General features: G+C 33.1%; 1 long non-coding RNA gene across 1 annotated transcript in view; it reads right to left on the reverse strand.

The window, feature by feature from the left end:
- The window catches only part of LOC116664884, a 668708-nt gene that overhangs the window by 28523 nt on the left and 614434 nt on the right, over positions 1–25751 (reverse strand). Inside the window, exons 15-17 of the long non-coding RNA XR_004321387.1 lie at positions 23971–24112; positions 20949–21065; positions 6690–6822 (exon numbers count right to left, since the gene is read on the reverse strand). This is a non-coding gene — a long non-coding RNA (uncharacterized LOC116664884). The remainder of the gene's footprint in view (positions 1–6689; positions 6823–20948; positions 21066–23970; positions 24113–25751) is intronic.

Below are 25751 nucleotides of genomic sequence, written 5' to 3' on the forward strand. Positions count from 1 at the left end.
TATACTATAAAACTTAATTATGATTTCCTTCATGACTGAACTGTTAACATCTATCTCACTTACAGGCTTTTCGTTTTACCTTTATGTATTTCAAATGCACTAATATGTTTTTTAAATAAAGCCTCTTGATACTAGTAATGTTACCACGGAAAAAATAATTTAGAAACCTTGATGCCTGGACAAAAGTCATCTGGAGGTTATGCAGCATGCAGTTTGTAAAAAGAACTTAGAACATTTTAAAGTATTGTCTTGGATGCATACTACTCGGGTATCCCTAGTGGAATGGGTTTCTGTAACATGATGTCAGAGTCTACATAGCACCCTCACCTACTGTTTCATTCTGTGGCCCTTAGTAATTCAGCCAGTTTGTGCCAGTTGTTAGTGCCTTGAAGCGCCCATTTCCCTGTTAAATAACACACAGATGAAGTAGTACAATCTCAGGTCTAGGGTATGATTGAAAAAAAAAACATAAATCATCTGAGCACTTATCAGACTTCCTGGCACGTAGTGTTTAATGTTAGCTATTAAAGTGGCAGAGGCATCTGATAAATAACAAATAGGAATTTAATCATGTACCTTTGGTAATGTGGCTCCTTAAAGCACTGGCTTGGACTTAACATTGTCCACATAATAAACCTCTAAACACGGACTACTGAAAACTGCTGTAGCGAATTCTGTCACTAAGCAGGGATGCATTCCCACAGGAGCTGAAAATGGTTTTATCTTGAGAGGAGAAAACATGAAATTTGCAATCCATCTTGTAACTTAGTCTTCTTTACCTTAGTTCAATTTAGTTCAATTCAACAAACATTCCCCAAGCTTCTAAGATACAAAGTTGGTGTTTTATAGACACACAAAGGTAGATAAAACCTGTCCCTGTCCTTAAAGAACTTTACAATCCAGTGCCATAGAAACATGTATGGATAAATCAAGAATTGGCTTTATGATAATTTATACAGTGGAAGTGTAAACAATGGGATCCAGGAGCAAAGGATGGGTTATTCATTCAGATGGGGAAAAGGGGAATATTCCTGGAACAGATGGTGTTAGAGCTAGGTCACCCCATGAATAGGTGAGAACACAGAAAAATGAGAGAGGGGGACCTGCCTTTCCCATTGGGGAAACATAGGCTCAAAGGCAGAGAGACAAGCAGAAGTGCTCCCGGATGCTAACACATTGCAGCAATGTATAGTGCATGTAATAGTAACGTGTACTTTGAAAACACAGGATTTAATGTCAATGTTTTACCTTCAGGAGAGATACCCATACACTGAGGCATATTTTCTTCATCAAGTTCCTCCTTTTGCTTAACAAAAGGAGTTCAAATTGTTATATGCTGTTTTGCTACAGCTCCTCTGCTTTTCAAAATTATTTACTACTTGAAAATTATTTATAAAGGACTTGTCAGCCCTTTTAAATATAATTATTTGGACACAATTAAGATGTCTCAAATCCAGAAGCATCAAAGTACATAATACCTTATTTTCCTTTTAATTTCAAGTTCCCAGTAGGAATTGTAGCTGTTTCTTATTTTGTGGCTTAGTGCCAAAAATAATTCTATTTGTCAAATGAAATTAACACATTTTCATTTTTAACTAAGGGCGATTTACTTCCTGCTGTTCACTTACAGTTTCCTCTCTTAATGAATGATTTAGTAAAATCTAAAGATTGCCCAAGGCTGCTACTCAGCAGGTCATTAACAAGTTGTAAATGAGAGGGACATTTAGACCATCAGTTTAATCATGTGTGTGTGTCTATATGTATTTTTAAAAAACACTAAATTATATTAGATCATGAGAACTCTAATCTAAAATACCTATTTGATTCTCAGTGTCCAGGTAACCTAAAGGATATTTTCGTAAGGAATACGGCTTTAGATTGTGTATTTTTTGTTTTGCTTTGCTTTAGTCCTTTGTTTATCGCAAAATGAATCCCGTGTCATTTTTACCCATATCAAGAGAACAAATAGTAAATGACACCCTCAAAAACCCATTCTTCATCTTGTCCTGTCTAAACCACTTAACTCTCCCTTCCCCTCCTAAGGTAACCACTATCCTGACTTTTACAGAAGTGCTTCCTGACTTCTCTTCATAACATAAATTGGTTTGTTAGATACCAACTAAGTATGTGGCTAACCACTTAAAAAACAAAATTTAACAGCCTAAATGTGAAGATCCAATTAGTTTTATTTAATGATTCATGAATTGGGCAGCATCCCATCTTAGCAAATAGAAAGGAGCTCCAAGGAGCTGCACAAAATGAAAAGCTTTAATTGACAGAAGGGGGTGGGAAAAGGAAACTTCTAGCAAAGAGTGGATTATTTCAGGCAAATTCACCTTCCTTTGGGAGATAACAAGGGCCTATAAGGCACATTACCTCACTAGTGCTGATCAGGTAATTCCAGACAGACTGGTTAAGATTACATTCCTAGGAGAGGCTGAAACTGCAATTATGTTAGGTAGTGAGTCTCCATTAGGTGACATGGGCTTAGCCCAGGTGACTCCATTTTCAGCCCTTTTGTCTCTTTTTTAACAGTGTAGTTGAATTTCTCCTTATTCTGAATGTTAAATATGTAGAATCACATAGTATTTACATTTTTTGTCTGGCTTCTTCTGTTCAACATTTGTTTTATGAGATTTAACTATATTAATGTATGTTTGTTCATTTTCTTTGCTGAATATTATTCTATTTTATTTAAAAATCTGTTTATCCATTTTAATATTGATGGATGATTAAATTTCATGCTGATTATGCATATTGCTGCTGTTGGACAATTCTTAGTGTATATGTGCATGGATTGCTACTGGTTACATATCTAAGTGTATGATTTTGACTTAGAACATGTGTAGCTTCAACTATAGGAAACAGTGTTAAACCTTTCTCATATACGAGTAGTTTAATGTGATTTCCTAATGCTGTACATCCCTACCAACATTTGGCTTTCATCTGACATTTTAATTTTACTCATTCTCATGAATATTGTAGAAGTATCTTGTAGTTTTAACTCTCATTTTCCTTCTTATTAATGAAGATGAGCATCTTTTCATATCCTTAGTGACCATTCGGATATCCATTTTGTAAAGTATCCGCCATGATTCTAACCCATTTTTTCTGTTTGTTTTTTTTTTTATTCTCAATGGAAATATAGTAGCAGTAGTTTATATATCAAGTATACATGCATTCTAAATATATATTTCCATTCATTGGCTTATCTTTCCATTCCTTAAGAAGGAGGATTTCTTTTTAAATAAGTTTTTAATTTCTATGTAGTCCAATTTATCCACCTTTTCCTTTATGGTAAGAGCTTTTTGGATCCTATTTAAGAAGTCCTTTTCATACCCAGAGGTCATGAAAATAATCTCCAATATTATTTTATGGAATTTCAATAGCTTTTCCTTTTACATTTAAATGAATTTCCCCCTCCTCCAACCTGACATGATTTGATATTTAGTATCTAATAAGGATAAAGTTGTTTTTGTTTTTCCTTTCCACAGATGTCTGATTTTCCAGCACTATGTATTGACAGCCGTGTTCTTGCCCTACTGTCTGCAGTAATCCCTCAATCATAAATCAACTGTCTATCTGTATGCAGGGCTGTTTCATAGCTCTCTATTCTGCTACATTTAGCTCTTTGCCAAACTTATATCACTACCCATTTACCTACTTCACAAATGTCTTTGCTGTGCTCGGCCAATAGATTTTCAATGTGTATTTTAAAATGAGCTTTTCAAGTTACACACATACCTGCACAAAAGACCTAGAGATTCTTACTGGGATTATGTCATCGAATCTATGGAGACCAGCATCTTTCAGTTCATCTTTAAGGAATCTCCTTTCATTCACTTATTAGCCTTTTTTCTTTTCTTTTCTTTTCTTTTTACTTTTCTACTTTACAGTTTTCTGGAAGATGTCTTAGGTATTATTTATTAGATTTGTTCATATATATTTGATTTTGGTAGAGACATTTTAGATGGTACATGTATATTTATTGTATGTTTGTTGATGGTATACAGAAATATATATGAGTTCTGAATACTGATCTGGTACTTGGCAACTTTTTAGGCCATTGTAATCCTAGTCACCGATTTTACTTTTCTTTAAAAAAAGTTTCTGAACATAATCATATTCTCTGAAAATAATAACTTTTTATTTCTTGCATGAAAACCTTTATAAAATTTATTTCTATATTTTGTATGCCTCAATGTCAGAAAGTAAAATACTATAAAGCAGAACTAAAGGTAAAGTTTTATTTTTTTCCCAGAATGGATAACAAAATTTATATAATGCTTTTTATTCATCTATTGACACAATCTGATTGTCTTCTCTATTTTACTAAAACGTAGATTACTTTGGTTTTTAGAAAACATGAAGACAATCTTGTATTCCTAGAATCAAGAAAACTTGTCCATGATATTTGCTCCTATTCATATACTGGTAAATATTGTCTTTAGGAATTTTACATCTAGTTATTTAATGAGTTTGGCTTGTAATTTTACTTTCTTATATAATCCTTTTTATAAATTTTCAACATATAGGTAATGCTGACATCAAAAAGTAGTTAAAGATCAATTGTGGCACATGTACAAAATAGGTATCTCTATGGCAACTTTAAAGAAATAAACTAAGGTGTAGACAAATCTCCAACATATACTGAAGAGTTAAAAAACAGGTTAAGATGCAGTGGAGTCAACACAGTATGATGCAATTTTATAGTGTTTAAAGACAAATAATCCAATTATGGAAAGTCTATTCAGTAATAAATATGTGGTCAAAGTATAAAATCATACATGGAAATGACAAATACTTGTGGAAATGGTTACAACTTGGTAGAGATGAACAGACATGATGACTGGAGAGAGAGCCCTTAATTTTATATGTTTTATTTATATTTGTGTTTAAAACATATTTGAAGCAAATCTGGCATAAAATTGAATGGTAGAGGAGTTTTAGTATATTTTTATATTTTTTATATCTATATTTGAAATATTTTAAAGTAAAATAAGTTAAGTAACAAAAAAAAGTTAAAAAATAAAAATGAGAACTTTGTATAGAAGAGTTTAAATTAAATGATGTATGAAAAGAACCTCATTCAGAGCCCGCAATATATTACCAAGAATATAATCACATGGTGGTTCCCAATAATAATATTATTTTTGCATGAATCCATATGAAAGTGAAGAACATTAAATTAATATAAATGTTTGTTCACATTTTCTCCTAAACTCCTATTGAGGTATTACTAACTTTAAATGAATGGTTGGTATTAAAGGCTTGAATATTTTGCTTACTTAATCTAGGATTAATGAGGACTCATTCAGTTGCAAGCTAATAGACTAAAATAAAACCTGCATAATCAGTAAAATTACTGGATTATATAATTGACAAGTCCCGGGAAAATTTGTTTCTCAAACATGGCTTGGTCCAAGAGACCAGATGGCATCAGGGATCTGCTGTTTTTCTCCTCATGGTGTCTCAAGGTGGCTCCAGGATGCTCCAAACTGACATGCCCACTGACTTGGTCAGCTTGGGCTGCTATACCAAAGTACCATAAACTGGGTAGCTTATAAACAACAGAAATGTATTTCTCACAGTTCTGGAGCCTGGAAATCTGAGGTCAGGGTGCCAGCATGGTCAAGTTCTGGTGAGAACTCTTTTTTGGATTGTAGACTCCTGACTTCTCCTGTATCTTCACATGGCAGGGCAGAAAAAGGAAGCAACCTCTTTTCTAACTCTGAGAAGGGCACTAATCCCATTCATGAGGGCTCTAGTCTCACAGCCTCATCTAATTCTAATTACTCCCTAATGTCCCACCTCCTAATATAAACTGATTGATTTCTCTTGAAATATAGTCACTTGTAAATTTACTTGTGTCATTTTTTAGGAAATTTGAATTTAAACATTTTTAAATGCTATTTTAAAATGCCCACTAATTCTATTAAAATTCCATTATTCAATCATTAATCTAATGGTTAATTACACAGATTTTTAACATTCATATACTAATAGGAATTGTCTCTTTGGAAACGTTGGCATATTTACCAGCTACATACCTATTCGAGTACTTTCTTATGATCTGTCAAAATACTGAAAAAATGTGTAACAGATGCATCATCGAAACTTCTTTAAATAAAAAACAAATAAATGCATTCAAATCACATCTAACTTTTTTATGATGCAATTGTGAATTAGGTCCTTCTTTTATTGGTAATTAGAATGTGGAGCAGATGGGATAGACTTTGGCAAAAAGTGATAATCTCTCCAAACTAACATGTTGTCAACTGATTATTCATAAAATAAGGATCTATTCCCTTGATCAAGAGTCTGTTTTGAAGGTTAGGAAATAAGAAATGTTCTTCAACAGCAAAGACATGGTATTTCATAAGCAGAGAACAGCTTCTTGTTGCTATGAGTCTTTGTTAGTTGCCATCCATCTGAGAATAATTTCATTAAGTCCTTGACATGATCACTTGGAGAAATTTCTCCAATTATTGTCAGCAAACCATTACAGCTATTTATCCAATCATTCTAACCACTTATTAGTAAGCACAGAAAGAAACTCTCCTGTCCCCACTATATATCTCTACTCCACTACTCTTTCTTTGAGCTCTCCAGAGCTACCTCTTCTGTAAGGTTCCCCAGGTACTACGTAAGGGTCCCCAAAAAGCTTACCAGGAGCCAGAACACCTCACCTTGCCTGTGGACTTGACTTTGTCCCAGATGCAAAAATGGAAGATAATTCAGGCAATTAGGAGGCCCAGGCCCAGCTCCTAGCACAGGAACCCAGGCTATAAATGCCCAAGGTGATGTCCAGAACCTGATGGGCTGGAAAAAATAAATAACCAGATAAAAAGCTGAAGCAAAAAACCAATGAATGACCTTCATATTCAAAGCACTTAAAATCTAGAGAATTGCCAGAAAAATGGAAAGTTCCAGTCTTTCAGAGATGCACATATTAAGTGAAGATCAATGGTATATTCAAGAAAATAAATCCCCCTTTCCTTGGAGGATAGTCATTGCCTTACTGTAATAATTTATCTAATGTCTGACAAGAGTGTTAAAACGTATTTTATATATACAGATTACATTGTAAATTTCTAAGTGTTAGAACCACATACTACTCTTTAAAAAGTTCCTCCAAATTTTAGAGTTAAGGTGGTAGCTAGCTAGTCTTGTCCAATTTGACATCCCCTAACTTCTCATTACATTACATATAGGAGGAGGGAAAAAATGTAAAACTGTAGCAGACAAATTGAAATATTAATCAACAATCTGCCAGACATCAAGATTCCCACTGATAAAGCAAATTAAGCAAAACACTAAGGCCTTTAGAACTCATGGGACTTCACCCATACTTAGCATTTCTACTTTAGAAACCTAGACTAGTCATCGTTTAAGGGAGGAAAACCATATCCCTAATGCATGGAAAGGTCTGCCAGAGGTGATCAGGATAATTTCTCTTCTTCTCAGTTCCATCATAATGCTCTGTCTGCTCTAAGTTACTTGGGACATTATAATTCTCAACAATGAAATGTGATTTTGATTGGAATTGAATAGTTATTGGCATATTGAGTCACTGGAAATGAAACAGATTGGAAAATGGAGGAAAGGTCTTGGAAGCAGTGAATTTTAGGTATTCTGTACTTATTTAATCTTTCTGCATGATAATTATACAATGTATTTCAGACTTAAAGGTAATTACTAGTAAAAAGAGAGACATTATTTATTCCCTTAAAAATTTTTAAAAGTCTATAAAATGTACTTCATGTTAATGGAAAGAGTGAAAATAGAAAACTTAAAGTAGATGATAGACAACCAAAGTAACACTTATGACAGCCATTATAAATGGATTAAATTTCCCTATTAAAATTCAAAGACTGTCTGATTGGATTAAGAATACAATCAAACTCACATGCTAAGGCTATGTGAACAAAATGGATTTAAAAATATGTGTGTGTGTCTGTGTATGTGTGTGTATAATGACAGCCAAATTAGGGTGGTTTATTACATGTATGCTTAATTTTATATCATATAAAGACCACAACCTTTCAAGTTTCTATTATATTTTTAAGAAGCACACAAGTTCCAGGGCACTATTATTAATAATTTGCTTAGTACGGAGCTCATTAGGTCCATGTACTACAACAACCACGAAATAAAATTAGACATTATCTATGAAAATTTACCAGTAAAAGATCAAAATATTGGATGTGGCTAAACACCCAGCATTTGTTTACATGTAGTAACAAGGCAGTAGATGAGATCAGAGCACAATATCCAACGTGAGGGATCTGATAGGAAGAGAACAACCATCCATTTTACTGCGTTCTGAAACAATTTTAGCAAAGTGTTGAAGAGAGAATACTCTATTTTAACCAGCATCCTGAATTTAGGAAGAGTACAAAACTTAATCATTTGTTTTGTTTTTGCTCTTATAAGCCTTAAATAATAACTGAATAAAAGGAGCAGACTTTTTTCAAAAGAAAGTGTTGATTATGTGGTGTTTACTGTAGGTAGTGTTGGTGTTTTCAAATAATAAGAATAAATGAATTCATTAAATCAAGATTATTTTTAGAAGGGTATATACTTTATAGATTACATAAGTATTTTCCTATTAGAGTTAATTGGGGTCATTAATATTATAAAAATAATGTCAAAAATTAATACAATGTTATATATAAATTCATATTATTGTCAAACTAAAATTAAAACATCTTATTATTGCTTTAATACATTTAGCAAAATAATTTTAGCCATTTTTGAAACTACCTTCTGGATAAATAAATGAAAGTTTCTCAGTCACCTACTCTTGAACTGAGGTTGCTTCTCCATTTGTCCATCCATATTTGAAGCACTCTTTCTTCAGTTATGGTAAGAACACATTTGTCTTCCTCCCCAAAAAAAGATATATATAAAATCTTTGTTTTTTCTTTTTTGGCATCTTCTTCCCTGTAACAGCTGTGTCTTCTCCTCAAAATACCTCTTGGGAATGATTCTAGCATGATAACCACAAACATCTTGCTGTGTTGTATTACTTTTATACACTAATTACAACACCAGCTGGAAGATCTACCTTGTCTCAAACTTTACGGGTGAAAAATAAAATAGGTTCAGAATAAACATTTTACATTCTCATCCTAAGGAAAAATGGTGGGAGCTGAGTCATTGGAGCTAACAAAAACAGAGTACTAAGGGGTGGGTATTTTGAAGCTGTTACCCATTTCTAATAGACTATGTTGCAGAGGAATTTAGAAAGAGAGAAAAGTTTTGTAAATAGGCAAAGGGAAACTTAGTCTTAATTCTTAAAAGAGGTTTAAATGAAGAACAGAAATGATGATAATAAGGCATAGTTTGTAAATCTATAAATCCTCAGGTGTGGAACATTTTTGAAGTAACTGCATATTAATTTGATAACATTTTCAGAATATTTAAATTTCATGCAAATATGATAAAGGAAACATTTTGCTTTCATTATAAAATGCCTTTGTCTATCTCCTTCAAATACTAGCATCATTTCATTTAAAAAATCTTAAAAAGTTCTCCCACATTATAATGCACAGTAAATTATGTGATACTCATTCTAGTAACAATTCCTTCTATATGGCTAGGAAAAGATGCCTATTACTTCTGATTCATTATCTTTACTATATTAGAATTATTAACTCTGTATTTGTAGCTCTGCTTTGAAATTATCATTCTTTCTGAGAGAAAATTTCACCTGGGATGGCATATAAAAATATTTCTCATTTTTATTATTGGGACACTTCTCATATACTCATTAAATTACAACAGAGTAATTATGTTTCCATTATTTTGTTGAAATTAGATAGTGAAAGAGGATGTATTGTTACAATTTAACATTCTCAATGTAAATCATGAATTATCTTTCATTAAGGACCAAGTATAAAACATCTTCAGATTTTGATATAGATTTAGAAATGTTACAAACTGTAATCAATAGAAAGGGTAAGATAACATAGTAGTAAACTTGCACATTTACAGTATAAAACATTGTCCATTCTAGATAAACATAATTCACTAGTGATATTTTCATACATAATCACTAATATATCACTTAAGTATTAATTTACTCAGTAATTTGTGAAAGGGTCTGTTGTGGGATTTCTGTCTGAGATAGTTAAAGTCTCTGAATATGAGTTAAGGAATAACATTCTATTGTCCATGACATCCTGAAAATATCAGCAGTCTAATTAACTCATGTTGGTCCACTCCAGGAGAATATGCAGAGAAAAAAATGAAATGAATAGGAATAATTATTTACACATATGAAAAGAAAATTTTCTTGGCAAAGACCAGACTATAGAACAAGAATGAATGAAACTCAGATTTGTGAATAATATTAACTCTTTTATCATCAGAAAGCCATTGTAGATTTATGTTTTGTTTCATAATCTTTTTGTTAGCTCTCTCTCTCTCTTTTTTTGGGGGGGGGGCTTAATTTCCTCAGTTAATTCTTTTTTGATTGTTTTTCATAATATCACCCTATTTTTTCCAAACTAAGGGGGAAAAAGAGAAAGACACTTACTCATGCCTAAGCCTGAAAAGTAAAATAATTTGCCCTAAAAATCAAAGATCAGAGTCAGGAGGACGCTAAGGACATGGTGATGGGCACCACTGTTTCTCCATGAATTCTTTTCACCAGGTCATTGAGAATACGTGAGGTACGTGTGAGTGGGAATACTCGTGATTTCTTCCCCTTCCTTTCTGAGGGTTTGGTGACTGTTCTGGACCCCAGTCCTGGTCATAATAATATTTATGAAATCCAGGCACAACTTTCATTTTCTTTAAATTCACAATTGCATTCTCACCTCCCAACTACTTTAAACATGTAATGTATATTATCCTCATTTTATATATTAAAAGCTTTAGATTTCAATGTATTACTAATTTGTACAGCATAATAAAGCATACTGAGATCTGTCTTCAAGGCAATATGTTGGTTTATTTCCAGTCATTGCATTGATTGAAAAATGTCCTACAGTTCATATTTCTTTAACTTCTACTGATCTTTTAATCAAGTAATTTATACAAGTACATTTTTACTACCTCCAAAATGCCTAGAGAAGTAAAATTTAATATATGTGATTCAGAATAACTCTGCATGTAACCTTATAATTACTGTGAAAATAATTTTAAAGATTTAATTTAAATGCATGTCAAAATAATTCATCTCTAAAGACTATTTCAGAACTTCCAGAGTATTGATTTTCAACAGAATTTATTATGTTTTGCAATTTATCCCAAAAAGGGATTTGCCTCCTCAAAATTCTTCTCAACAGCTGAGTGAGATTATTCTCTGAATGAATAATAACTACTCCTATAATTTATTCCAAGTAAACATTGCTTCTTGTGATTTGGTCAAAGATTTCAGAAAAATTTAAAGATTACATTTCTAAAAGTAAATCAAGTTTCTGCACTAGTTTATAAGACACTCTGAGGAGTCTGGCATTACCAATTTACCATTCATACACACTAGAAGTGTATTTAATTTCTTATTTATTTATTTTATAAACTAGTTGCTATTAAACACAATGTGAAATTGTGAGTTTTGAGGACTAAAATGAACTATTTTGACACAACCTGGGATCATAGTATAAGTTGACGAATAAAAAATGAAGAGATAGAGGAGATTCATTCATTCACTGAGAATTATTTGTTTAGTATGGCCTATGGACCAAAATTTTTACTAGTATTTGAGGATATTCAGACAAGCTATATAATTCCAGTCCTCAAGAAACTGGCTATCTAATGAGTGGAAAATAAACCAATAGTTAAAGTAAGTTGTGGTGATAAATTTAAATTATTTAAATCCATCATTAAAGTTTTTAAAAACACCAAAATTCAGACAAACACTGCTTCCACAAAGACCCCCAAATTAGGTAAATATAGGATAAAATATATATCCATCACAGGCTTTTAAAGAAAATCTGAAATAAAAATATAAATATAAATCTAGGTGGACTCTGAATAAATCTATTAAATAAAGTTTTTATTATTTGAGAAACGTAGTTCTATGTCATTAACATGTATAGTGAAACACTGAACTCTTAGAAAATATTAACTTTAACCCAGCTTCTTCAGTATTTAACCATTAAATAGAAAAATAAATGACACAGCTGAACTGAAGTTGAAGGTAGAATAGATATTATTATATGAAAATACTATGTACAATTCAAAAACAAACAATTCAAAACATAATGCTCCCACAGGGGAAAAAATGGTCTAAAAGAATTAAAAATAGAAAATATAGGCTACCTAGTAAAGCTGAAAGTTTTAAAGCTGTCAAATTCAAACTATTATGAAAAAGACTAATTTCAGAGTTTCATTCATGAGCATTTTAATTTTTCAGCTCCACAGAAATAGTTTTCTTACATATTTATAATAATATTATACTGAAAATAATTTTATTTTTAAAAAGCATACAAAAACATTGGAATAAAATTAAAACAAAATATGCATTGATTTTGCAGAAAAAGAATACATAAAAATTTAAAAGGGATTATAAGAGAGAACTGAAAAATGTAAAAAAAGCCAATTCTTTCATGTACAATTTAATTCAATATTGATGCCATTTTTTTAAATTCATGTATATAATCAAAGCTATTCCACTTTAAATTTTTTTTAGTATTTTGAAACTTAGAATTTATCTTGAAAAAGAATAAAGAAGTGCAATTGCACAGATGTAAGTAAAATTCTACGTATGCTATAATAATGTTAGCTGATCAGAAAGGTCAAAGCCAAAATATAGACACTGAAGGTATAGTAGTTTCATTATATTAATAGGACATGATGGCACTTTATTTACAATGAAGGAAATATTGATAAAATGTTAGACAACATCAATTTGCACAAGGTGGACAGCATAGTTATATGCTATTGCACTTTGTGTGCACGTATGTGAATGTGTTTACATCTGTGCAACATTGTACCAAAAGGATCATTTCCTATTGCCCCCCAAATGATGGCTAGGGCCAGACCTCTTCCTTGGGCTTACTAAGAGGAAAGAGAAAGAAAATGAACTCTGGAAATGTATCTCCAATCAAAAACCTTCCCTTGCACTCTGCCACACCTACTATATAAGGAGAGGACTGGGAAGAGGAGAGAGCAGGAGGGACCAGGGCTTTATGGGAGAGTGGTGTTAGTCATGATGCGTGTTAGGAGTGAGAGGTGACGTCATTCCCTCTCAGCAGGAGAGAGGATTTGAATCCCACTTCACTTGAAGCCAAATGAAGGGGCAGCTCTAAGAAACTGGCTGGTAGAAACTGAGAGTGGTTTTCTAGAAAGAGAGGAACATTTTCTTTCCCACTGCAGGTTTGCACAATTATTAAAATTCAGGCCTCTCTACTGCAACCAAAACAGTGAAATGTGGTGACAAAGTTTCTGCAAAAAAACTAGATCTGTGTTCTTGGAGTTTGGGAGGAAGTATGATTTTTTTTAGGCTCAAGATCACATCTTATGTCAAGTTTCTGAAGGTAGAGGCTTTTGAGAGTAGCCACCAACAGATTGGAAAAGATCTTCGGGACAGTATGCCTGAAATGAGGGCAGCAGACTCCCATGTCCTGTCTCTGCACTACTTGGAGAATAAAAAGAGTCTTGTAAAGGCATATGGGGCCCAGAGTAGGGGTAAGAGCTATTGGTACCCAGGGAGGTCATGCTCTGTACAAAGTATAGGATGCTGATCAGGGCCAAAAGGGAGACGCAATGTTCTCCTTCAGGTGTTTCTATACGACATCTAGGACTGGGAGTGAAGCTAAAGTCTACTTCAAGAAGTCATACACGTTGTGAACTCAGAAATCACACACCAGAGGCCACCAGCAATGGGGAGAAACTGATGGAAATAGAACAAATCGACATGAGCCTGGAGACTTCCCCACCACTGGAGGGGAGTCCACGTTCGTCAGTAAAACACTAGTCTCCACTTTTCCTCCTCCTTGTCTCATGCCCAGAGGGTCCAGACCCAGAGGGTTGTGGCCAGGGAGTGAAAGAGAGACCACTGTCTCTTCCGCCATCCAATTCTAATTCCTCCGACCCCTCCCTTCCCCCACAAAAAGAAAAGAAAGTACAAGAGAGAACTGCTAGAGAGAGGAAGACTGTTGAACTAAGTAAGATATTAAAATCCTAAAATATACTGAATATTGAAATAACTTTAATAAATAAAAGTAGAGAATTTAAGGGGAGAGGTAGCTGAGAGAGAATACTTAAACACATTGTTTATGAAGATCGAAGCCATAAAACTAAAACTACATTATGTTAGTTATTGAAAGGATGGCGACTCCTCGATAAGCTGGTTAAATATAGCTAGAATAAATTGTATGTCTATGTGTTCATGGAAAATATTCTGGTAAATTACTAACTAGATTGTTAATAGTGGCTGGCTGTCACTAGGAAGCAAGGTTGAAGAAGGTAGTATTGTAAAGGGAAATATATTTTCAGGTGTAAGACTATGTTTTTTAGATATTTAGACAAAAAATATAATAAAATAAATTAATTTTACAATTTTACATTGCAGATTAATTGAAGACAATTTTACAAATTCAACTGCATAGATTTCAAAACTAATGCCCATGGAAGGAATGGAATAAGCTCTGTCCTACTTTACAGAAATAGCTGGGCTTTTTACATTTAAGTAAGCACAGTGTAGTAAAAAGGAAGTATTTCCACAGACTAAAGCTGGAAGAGTCCCACTTAGCTAATACTTAAAAAGCTAATAGTTCCTATTGTTTGTAAAGGACAAGAATTTTTGCTTATCAGGAATGGCTACTTCTTAATTACATGAGAGAGAGAGACAAAAATTGCATGAGAAAGTAAAAAGCACAATGTAATTGTAGAAAGTGTTTTCAATCTTTCCTTCTGTGTAAGCTCTTAATGGTACCACTAGCAACTGCAAATCCTAACTGGTTTAAGTTTTACAGTGTCTCTGTTTTCCTCCTCCCACACTTTGATGGACCTATTGACATTAAGTAAAATGATTGAGAAGTAGTCATCAACAGCAAAAAATAAAAGGAGAAGAAGGGAGGGGAACTCTATGAATCCAGTAATGTAATGTAATCAGGCTATGTAATCCGGAAGTTAAATATAAAATGTTAATTGCCCTGAACTTATGTGACTCTATTTCTCAAATATAATGGTATGCAGATGTCAATAGCTCACTTGCATTTTATTACTGGGGCGGTTCTCTAATTAACTACAACTTCTCAGATCTCTGTTGTCAATTATGGTGTTAAGCTACATGGAGATGTTTTAATGATGGCAAACTTGATAAATGGACACTGTTTTTATTGTTGTCTATTTCTTCCATCAATTTGGTTATATCAATTCCAACACATATAAAATCAACCATGGGTTGTTAAAATGGCTTGTTGAATGAGTGACATATTCAGCGAAATAAAAACAGCATCTCAGTAATTGTCTCTTAGCGCTAGAACATTCTTTTCTAGCGGTGGCAGCTGCTCTCTCCTTCTGCCTCTTTTTCTGTTGACTGACTGGTCTTAACTATAAAGACTACCTGGGCTGCTCTCACTGACTTGCCTTCATAACCTCTCAGTGCTTGATTTTATTCCCTGTCCTTTCTTTCTCATTCTCTTTTCTCATGGATTAGAAATATAGGAGTTGTTCTAGTTTCCATTTTCTTCAGTTCCCCACAGAAATATAGTTAAATTTCTCCTGTTGGCTCTCCTTGGAACATACAAAGAAGCCACTCTTCTTCATTTATAATGCTTTAAAAAGAATTCTAGCCAATTAATTCTTACTCAATTTTCCAGGAAGGTTTTAGTTCTCCTCACCACAGCCAACTGCCTTTTTAAAAGATTATACTCTTGTCAGGATTAACACAAACATCTTATCCTTAGATATTAATAGAATTAAAAATTAAAATGTTGCTTTTCTCTTATTTCTTTTGCTGTTTTCAAAATCTAAGTCCCAACCTGAACTCATTTCTCATCACCTCTTTGAATGATTTTATCGCTTTGATTCAGAGGTCCCATATATTGCATTAAAATACTCTGCTTCACACAACTACCTTGGGCTTTAAAAAAGAGCAAGTCACTTCAAAAAATTATTGATATTTAGGGAACACCTCTCACCAGTTCTATAAATCACAAAATAAAATACTCTGAAAAATTATGGTTTCCAGAAAGAGTAATCATCTTAACACTACAGTCCTTTTTAAATTTTGCTTTGTTTTATTTTGCTTTTAATGACCTCTCCTGATCACCTGATGTGTGAAACACAAGAGGTAACTTTCCAACAGCATATTTTGGCTAAATAAAAATTGGTGTAGCCAATATGTTGAAATGTACACCTTGTGGATGTAAATAAAACACATGTTTTCTAATGTTATTCAGTGAGAAAGCTAGTTTTTTTCCTCCCACTGGATGAAAATATGTCGAGTTCTATGATTTTTTTGCTGAATCTATTGTGACAGATGGTTCTAGATTTATCACAGGTGATAAGACATAGTCTCAATTTAGATATTTGAAGTGTTTAGTATAAGATATTAATCAATATTTCGACCTTTATTCAAAGCATGACAACCTTCATTTGAAGCACTTTACATACACAGAAAAGAATGATATTCACACACCAAAAAACCTATTACAAAATCTTTCCCTTCTCCAGACCTGACGCCTTTTGTTATGCTCTTGCTCAAGGGGTTCCTTAGAATCTTGGCTCCAAATCTTTTTTTCATTTTCTTTGTAATACGGACCTGGCACCTTCTGTGGCAATTATTGCCTCTTGATGCCTAAGTTGAAATTCCAATTTTGATATCCACTTACACTGACATTTTAATGGCTTAGAAAAACTCCAGCAGTGAGTGTGCACTGTTCGTATCTCAAATAGCAAGAAAGTTTCTATAATATATAAATAAAGATATAACTCATGTCAGTTTAGCAGAAGAGTTAAGTGGCTTGTGAAAGAAAATTTAAATATTAGTTCAGTAACGCTAAATACTTCACAGGTTGTCCCAAGTTATATTAGCTTCAGATTCAAAGATGAAAACTACATTTTTGGCATAAGGATAGACTCTCAGAAGGAACTAACCTATTCAGATGTTGGGAGAAATAAATCCAGATACGTAGTTTCTGATATTTTAAATATTAAATGAAAATTTCTTAGGAAAATTAGTAGAGAACTTGAGTATCTAAATTGAGCAAAGTATCCTTAAAACAGCCACAAATTCTAGATGAACTATACTGATTCCAATGGTACAAAACTCAATCAGCCTTCTGAACTTGAAGTTCAGGAAAAGTATAAAACAAATAATACTCTCCTAAAGTGTTAATCTGTTGAAGATTAAACAAGGTTTGCCCTGTAACAAAGATTTAGCAATCAAAAACTGGGAAGTTAGTAACAAAAGACTTTTCACCAACGAGCAACATTGATCAGTCCAACTGGACCCATATATCTATTTTGTGATGTAAAAAATGAAGAGTAACAATTTTCCAATTGTTATTGAAGCTTTGTAATGTTAAGACATTTGATAATTTGATATGTTAATGTACCGATATGAGATTGAGAGTTTGTTTAATGAATGAGCTTGTAGCCAGGATCTTTTGGGGATGAAGAAAAAAGAAACTCCATTCAAAAAGAGTTAGGGCAGTGTGTGTTGGAACCCAAGGGGAGAAAGTATATTCGGGTGTAAATGAATTGGATTGAGGCATGGCAAGCCTGGTCTAACCAAAGAGCTATACAATCATTCTAATCTGATTTTCTTTTCATGTGTATGCAATTCTCCTTGCTCATCTGTTTTCTTTTTCCTTTGCACACAGACTACTATAACTACAGGGGCTAGCATTAAACTATTGTGGCTCTGCTTGGAGTTGATTACACATTGGTCATTCATCTCTCTGGTGAACTGTCTCCTAGGTTCAACCCAGCCCATCTGGTGCAATCTGCTGTTGACAAGGAATATATCTATTATTGCTTTGATTTTGAGCCAGGGATATTGCAGTGTTCTATCAGTTGCTATACTATTAGATTTGAAGAAAACCTTAGAATTTACTCACTTCATGCAAGTCCAAGGATAACAGTTTCACAAATGCACACTAAAGAATGGAATCCAAAAGACCACCTGCTGTTTGTTTTATCAATGTACGTCTCTGTTCTTCTCTGGTGTGGCTCTGATTTTAAACAGTGCATCACCTCTCACTCGACTTGATTGAGAATTGCCTCCGTACTATCTGACAGCAGAAATAGACTTTCCTTTATCCTAGAAGTATTTTTCATTTAAAATAGTTTTTCTAGAACCAATTGAAGATATGAAAGATCAATCCTGATATGGTGTTACATTTTTGCCCAAATCTAATACTTAAGATTCTCCTCTCGGAGTTAAATTGATATGAAAATGAGAAAATGCATATGAGAGTCTTTACCACAATATCTGGCTCATGATAGGTGTTCAGAAGATGTAATTTGAATTAATATGAATCTACTTGGCCTTGAATATATCTCACCCTGTCTTCAAACCTCTTAAATTATTATTTAAGAAACCTCTTAAGTTATTTATCCACATGCCCAATGTCAAGCATGTTCTCTCTTCTTGCTATCAATATCTGTGTTTTTCCCTATGGGGTGTGTTTTCCGAGTCACTCACTTTTACTTTTGAGGTATTCAGGCTCAGCTCTTACCAGGTGCAGGCTAATCCTATTCCCTAAGGACGCTTCCTTTTAAATTAGATAGTCAGCTTGGTGTAAACAGCTTCCTAACAATGATTTAACTTTGCCTACCATCTTTGTTTACAGGGGTAGCTTAGAAAACTCACAATACCAAAAGGCTTTTCTCTGCTACTGTTTAATCTTCTTGCCCAGAAATACTGGTTTAAAATTCAGTTACTCTTTATCAGATAAGCAAAACTTAATATACCTACAAAACAGTTTATACTGCTTTAAGAAACTTATGTTAATTTCCAACTGATGACAACATTTCAGTCAAATTACAAATATAAGACATTTTTTGTAGTTAAAATTTTGCTAAAATTACTCTTTAAAGATTCCTTTTGCTAAATGTAGTTTACAATGATGTTTCACTCTGAATAATAGCCTAAACTTTGTTGGAAATTAATGTTGATGTCAGCAAACTGGTGTTACTGCTGACTTGTGAAACAGAATTGCTAATTATTATTAAAAAGGGAAAAAAGTTTCTTCTGTATAGCACAGAGAACTATATTCAACGTCTTGTAATAATCTTTAATAAAACAGAATATGAAAGCGAATATATGTATGTATATGCATGACTGGGACATTGTGCTGTACACTAGAAATTGACACATTATAACTGACTGTACATCAATAAAAAAAAGGGGGATGCAAATGCAAATAATATGTAAATGCATGGTCTCAGCTTGCAGAACTAACAACAAATAATACCACATCAGCAGCTCTTAAGTGTGGAGAGTTTTGGCTTCCACTACAAATGTATTTTGAAATTTTTCATATGTAATTCATGAGATGATACATTTCCAGGACCAATAAGGACAGATTCTGGAAGGATCACTTAGGGAGATGAGAAGCTTTTATTTTTTTATTTTTCCATTGTTTTCAAGTAAAAACTGTATTTCCTGCTGGTTGTATATAAATGGTTTGTTAGACTTTTTTTGAAATAGAACAGAGATACATGAAAAGCATTTGGCAGAGTTGTGTGAGAGGAGCATATGTTATCTTTCAGGGCAAATGAAAATTCACGTCTGCTACACTGGACCCTTAAATCTCCATGTACCCAGGTAGGAACTGGTTATTAGTCCTCTCCCATGTAATGGGAAATGAAGTTCCTTGAAACAAAATCATTTATAGAGAGCAGGTTCTCTGTGCATGTTCTGAAATGACTGACCTCACATCCTGTTCATTACGATGATCATAAAGAGCTAGTTTTATATTTTTGATTATTGGGGAAATGGAGAATGGATAAAATGAGGAGCACGTTTAACTATCAGGATTATGTTTCTCAACAATTCATGGAAGGAAAAATTTCATATGCCAAAAAAATGAAAAAAACATTCAACCTCTAAATAATCAAAGAAAGGCAAATTAAAATTTTTCACCTATCAAGGTAGAAAACACTTTTAAATCGTATTAAATGATGTGGAGAATGTAGAAAGATGGGCATTTTTGTCACTTGTCAGCATAGTAATGTATACAAAGTTCCTGACCCGGGGACACTATTTTTAAATAAATAAATTTAGACAACAATTTATATAAAAATGGAGTACATTATTAGTCACAGAATACTGAAATACATTTTGGTTTATTTTTTGATAGTATGTTATTCAGCCATTAAAGTCATGCATGTAAAGTATATTTAGTTAAAATTTATAAAATGGATTTATTATTTTTAAAAGTACTAACTAACATTTGATAAGAAAATTAATTGTATATTTCAGTAAAAGTCTGTTTTGTACCAAGGAAAGTTATACAAATTCCAGGAGAGATTTAGACCTGGGCTTATAAGAGCTGATTTCAAAGTCTTTTGAGAATTGAAGGCTGGAATTAAACAGGGGTAATTTGCATTCGCTCCAGAGATAAACAAACAACAACAATAACAACAAAATAGCTGTCTGCTTGAAAGTGTACCAGTTTTTGTTTGCTTGTACCTTAAATTGTGTACCTGAGGAGTAAAGATGGGGTCTCATCATCTGTTACATTTCCAAGCTTAAAGCTGATTACCGTTTTGATTTCTGCACATGTAAGTGCTGAGGAACACAGCTCACAGAAACAAGCAGTTGATAGCAGAAGGTGTGTTCTTATAACATTGTCCCTCAATTATTCTGAACAACTTCTGAGTTGCATGTCCAAAATCACAGATGATTTTTCATGAAAAAATTATGTTCAATGATCAATAAGCTGAAAATTTGATTAGCTTTTTCTCCACACTGTTAAACAAAGAACTGGAAACCAACTGAGATAATCCAAAGAACTGGATTGTCAAATCAGACTTACCTGAATCACAGGTCTTAGGTGGTATCAAGTTTTCCTAATAATTGCCCATGCATAAAGCAGGGGGATGTCCTGAACCCCTGGAACAGCTCCCCAGACTCCATCTGGATCTGACATTTTCTGTAACAAATTAATGTATGAAGTTTATAAGGAGGGTTTACAGTCACTTTGCTTACATACTAATAACCATTGGATTCATGCAACATTTCCATTTTATACTCAGATAGTACATATAATTAATAAGACATTTTCCCAGAGAGCTTCTGTCCTATAAATCCATGGATTGCTAGTTTGTCATGAGCAATCCTAGATGACAACCAGGAATATTCTGCTAAAATTCCATAGTTTAGAGTTCTCTTGCTAATAATATATGTTCATTTTATATGTCACAAGATCTGCTATTAGTATGTTCACAAAGAAAACAGACTGGGTAACCTGCTTTTTGCATTTCCAAGACCTATCCACCCTCATCCTGTAAAGGAAGTGAATGGACAGCAGACTTTGCTGCAAAAGCGAAAAAAAGTCTGACATCACATAATGAGAAAGGCCAGTTTTCCTTCTCAAAAGACTCAGTCAAATTATACTTCCTCTCAGAAAAAATTTTACTTCCTTTTTCAATTAAAGAAATATAGTTAACAGCATTCACTTTAACACCATCTTATTTCTAAACGCACATTATAAAGATCCAAATTTAAAGTCCTATATTTAATCATATTTACCATATCAAAAACACACGTTAATCTGAATTCAGTTTTTTTGCAGCCAAATAGTTCCCAATGTATAATAGATTTAAAACAGTGAGTATCTAATAAAGCTACTTAAGAGCCTAGTCATCGCAGCATTCTCATGTTTAGAGAGAAAATCTCCAAGGTTTTGTAAATCCCCTCACCAATCATATTCCTAGGAGGTCGCTGAGAGCAAATCATGATTATATTTGATACTCTCTTTGCTGGAATAGTGTATAAAATAACTAACTGGCTATGATAGGAAATACTCATGAACTGGTCAAAGTGAAAGATCTATATTTTAGGTACCCCCACATTTGCCACCATCTACCATACAATTTCTATATTTTAATGCACTCCATGAAATACAATGATGCCCTTAGGGAATAGATAATAAGATAAAGACAGAACTCTAACCTGGCTTTTTGGTGCCTTAGTTATACATACAAATTTCAATTTATCTTTCTGTTGTGCACTATGGAATTTTATACAACTCTGGGAAATGCATCATAGTAATTTTAAAGACATGTAAGAATATGCCTTTTGTTGTTGTTGTTGAGATTAGAGAAAGGAGATTATGAAAGAGAAGACAGAAAAAGAGAATGGTCAAGATATCTCTAGCATAGGTGTTCCTTAGGTAGAGCAGTTTTAGGAAAGAATAAATATGGAAGATGATGTTATAAATCTATCCACAACTATGTACTCTGTGGTGTGACTTACTATAACTCCAGTGATAAAGTCTGAAGACCACTGTGTTAAAGCATTAGATTATCTAGCAAAATATTTTAAAATGTTATCTGACTAGAGAATCCATGGCTATTAGTATTTAAACAAATGTCACTCTATTAGTTCTTGACTTTAACTGTCTACAATGGAGGGGAGAAAGACCAGAGGGAGGAAAAGGACCTGAAATGAAAGTGTATGGACTAAATTACAAATTTATGCTCCATTCAGTCTTTTTCTTGGAAGACTAAAGCTAACTGATACTTCAAACATTTCTGAGTAAGAAGTGCAACTACATAACAAGCAAACAGCATCAAAGTATCACGTGTTGGAACTCGTGATTACTGTCCAATAAAAATGGGCAGTACTTTTTATATATTCTGTGGACCATTTATAGATATTATGAAATCTTTTGTCAGTAAGACTAGTTAGTATTTACTTTCAATTAAGATTTTTGTCCAGTTCCCTGTCTCTCTAAAAAAAGAACTTATATCATTAGATGCATAAAAGTAATTAATATGTGCCATTTTCTGCTTTGTGCTTTATTAGGCCAAGACTAAAATATGTGTTCTGGTACCTTTAATTTGGGAAATGATTACATATTAAATTAAGTGATCTAGATTGTTGCTCACTATAAACAATTTATATTTATACTGTATGTTAACCCAAATAAATTAAAAAGTGTCTAGAAGAGCAAATTCCCACTTTTCTATGCTACCACTTATTTTGTTTCAACTTTGAAAGAAAAAGTTGCTTTCCACAATTTCGAAGGATTTTGCTATTTTCTATACCAGTAAAAAGGAAGGGTGTTTATGTTTGGAATCATTCATTGAAAGGGACTGGCTTCTGCTCTGTTCACATTAATCTTACAATAGTTATTTCTTGCAGCCACCAAATACATAATATTAGCATAAAGCCATAACTTTGCTTTTCACTTTTGCCAATATTAAGATTATACTGCCGTCTGATTCATAGGCAGGTTTACAGGCATCCATCCTATTAAATATATTTTATATGCTAAAAGATTACTCATCATCATTTTATTAACTTTTATGTCACGTATATTCAGACACATGGGCACGTGGTCCAAACAGGCATTGTTTACTCTTATAGTAGCATGGGAGATAGAATTTGTATAATATTTGCAACTATTTAGAAATTGGCTGTAGGAGTAAACATAATCTTGAAAAGAGAGGAAAGATGTGGTTGAGGATAAGAATTTAAGTATTTGTGCCCTTTGGGGATAAAAAGTTGATACACGATTGAATTTGATGATAAACTAATCTATATTGAGAATGGACCTAAATATACTTATTTTATGCACTTAATAAAGACAGTTAGAAACTCATTTAGGAGAGGTCTTCTGAAATCTGAGTGTCTTAGCCTTTCCTAAAGCTGTGAGGTTGTTTTGTTTCCTTTCACATTTACACTTCAATAATAACAAAAGTATGATAGTAAATTACTCTTCTGAGTAATAACATTACTGTTATTAAATGCAGTAGTTATATTGGGGGTTTTCATAAAGAGGTACTAATTATTAAATATCAATATTTTAAGTAAGTTGAAAGATATATTACAGAGTAAGGAGATCTCCTTGATGTAAACTATGCTGACTTCTTTTCCTCATTTGAGGAGACAAATGAAAATATATGAAGGAATTAATTCATTTTCCTAACTTAATAACATGTATCTGCTGTCCACCAGGCACTCTTCTAGATCCTGGAAAGAAAGAGAAAAAGGAAGAAAATGAGTGAAAGCGGCAGCTATGGGTAAAGTTATGCAGAGTATTACAAGCCCTGGAAAGGACTTTACATTTGGAAAGAGATCCTAGAAAGATCTTACATTGTAAGCAACTAAGGCAATCCCCAAATAAAAACTACAAAATAAAGTGCAATATCTTCTATAAAATAATTTTCACTTAATGTCCTACTCATTCACATGATGTTGGATGGATTTTGTAGATTTAGGTCCATAGCTATTTATAGATCCATAGCTATTCAGTATGTGGAGATACAAGATATAAATAAAGCAGAATATTTAAAGAAAGGTCAACTAAAAATTAACTTGACAAAAACCAATATGATTTTATAAAAATTAATCAGTTGTTTTTAACAGACTCAACTAAGCAGAAAACTATAACACAGCTGAAAGAACTTCAGGCTAAAAAGTGAGATAGAAGATAAGTTCCAAGAGGAAAGGGAGCTGTTCTGAAACAACTGCCCAACCTTTTGAAAATTACCACTAGATTTAGAGAGAATGATCAAATGGGATTAACTGTATGTAAATACGATTCGTCTTCAATTAAGAAATGGCAACTTACTTTGCTGAGTAAACTGTTGCTTTAAAAATGCCAAAACGTCTTAAGTAATAAATGCCTGAAAATAGATGCACTTTGTAAACAATTAAAATGTAAATTTGATATAAAATTAATGGAGAGTTAGAGGATGTTGAATGCAATACCAGAATGCGAGTGATAAATAGCAAATCTATTGCCCCCACAGCTACCATCACTGAAATGATTTCACTCAATAAAAAAGTGAAAGAACAATTAACATCAGCACTGTATTTTGTTTCTAGACTACAACATGTAACTGCTATTTTTATAGTAAATCTAACTAGAACACATATAAATTGTTTAGAAAAAATGACTTTCTATTCTACACTTTGAAAAATTAGAATGAAACATATTGATGACCCAATTCATGGCAGACACATGGGCCCCCAAAATATCAGCTCTGGAAAACACCTCAAGGATTCATGAACTAGTTCGCTATCTGTAGTATCTGTTACTGTTATGTGATTGTATCTCAATAATTAGCTCAGATTACATAATATTATTAACCAAGTGAAATTTGAGAATATACTCTACATGAAGCCTATGCTAGACTAAAATCTCTAACTACCATTTACTCATAACATTTTTTTTAGCAGAACATTGTTTAAAGTCAAATTAATTGCCTCCCTATGATAATTAGTTTTTCTCAGATGTCTTATGGAAGGAATTTCCTTATTTTCCATATTCCATTTTCATCCCGATTTGCTGCTTTTATCTGCTTTGTTTAGTCTACTGAACACCCAAATCTTTCAGAAGACAACTGCAAGCAGGTAATAATAGTCAACATTTATTAAGAAACCTAATGTGTGCTAATATGTTGTCCTAAATATATTGCCCCAAATTCTTATTAAATCCATGTGGCTATAATGTGAGTTGTAGTACTGTCTTTGTCTCCATTTAGCACAGGAGAAAACTGAGGGGAAGAGGACAAATAACTTGCTGATGGTCAGGAAAATCAGTGAGTGTTTGGCACCAGGATACAAACACAGGTATTCTGAACGCAGGTAGTCTGTACTCCAGAGC

This window comes from Camelus ferus, chromosome 7 (assembly GCF_009834535.1).
Source record: "Camelus ferus isolate YT-003-E chromosome 7, BCGSAC_Cfer_1.0, whole genome shotgun sequence".
NCBI classification, from domain to species: domain Eukaryota; kingdom Metazoa; phylum Chordata; class Mammalia; order Artiodactyla; family Camelidae; genus Camelus; species Camelus ferus.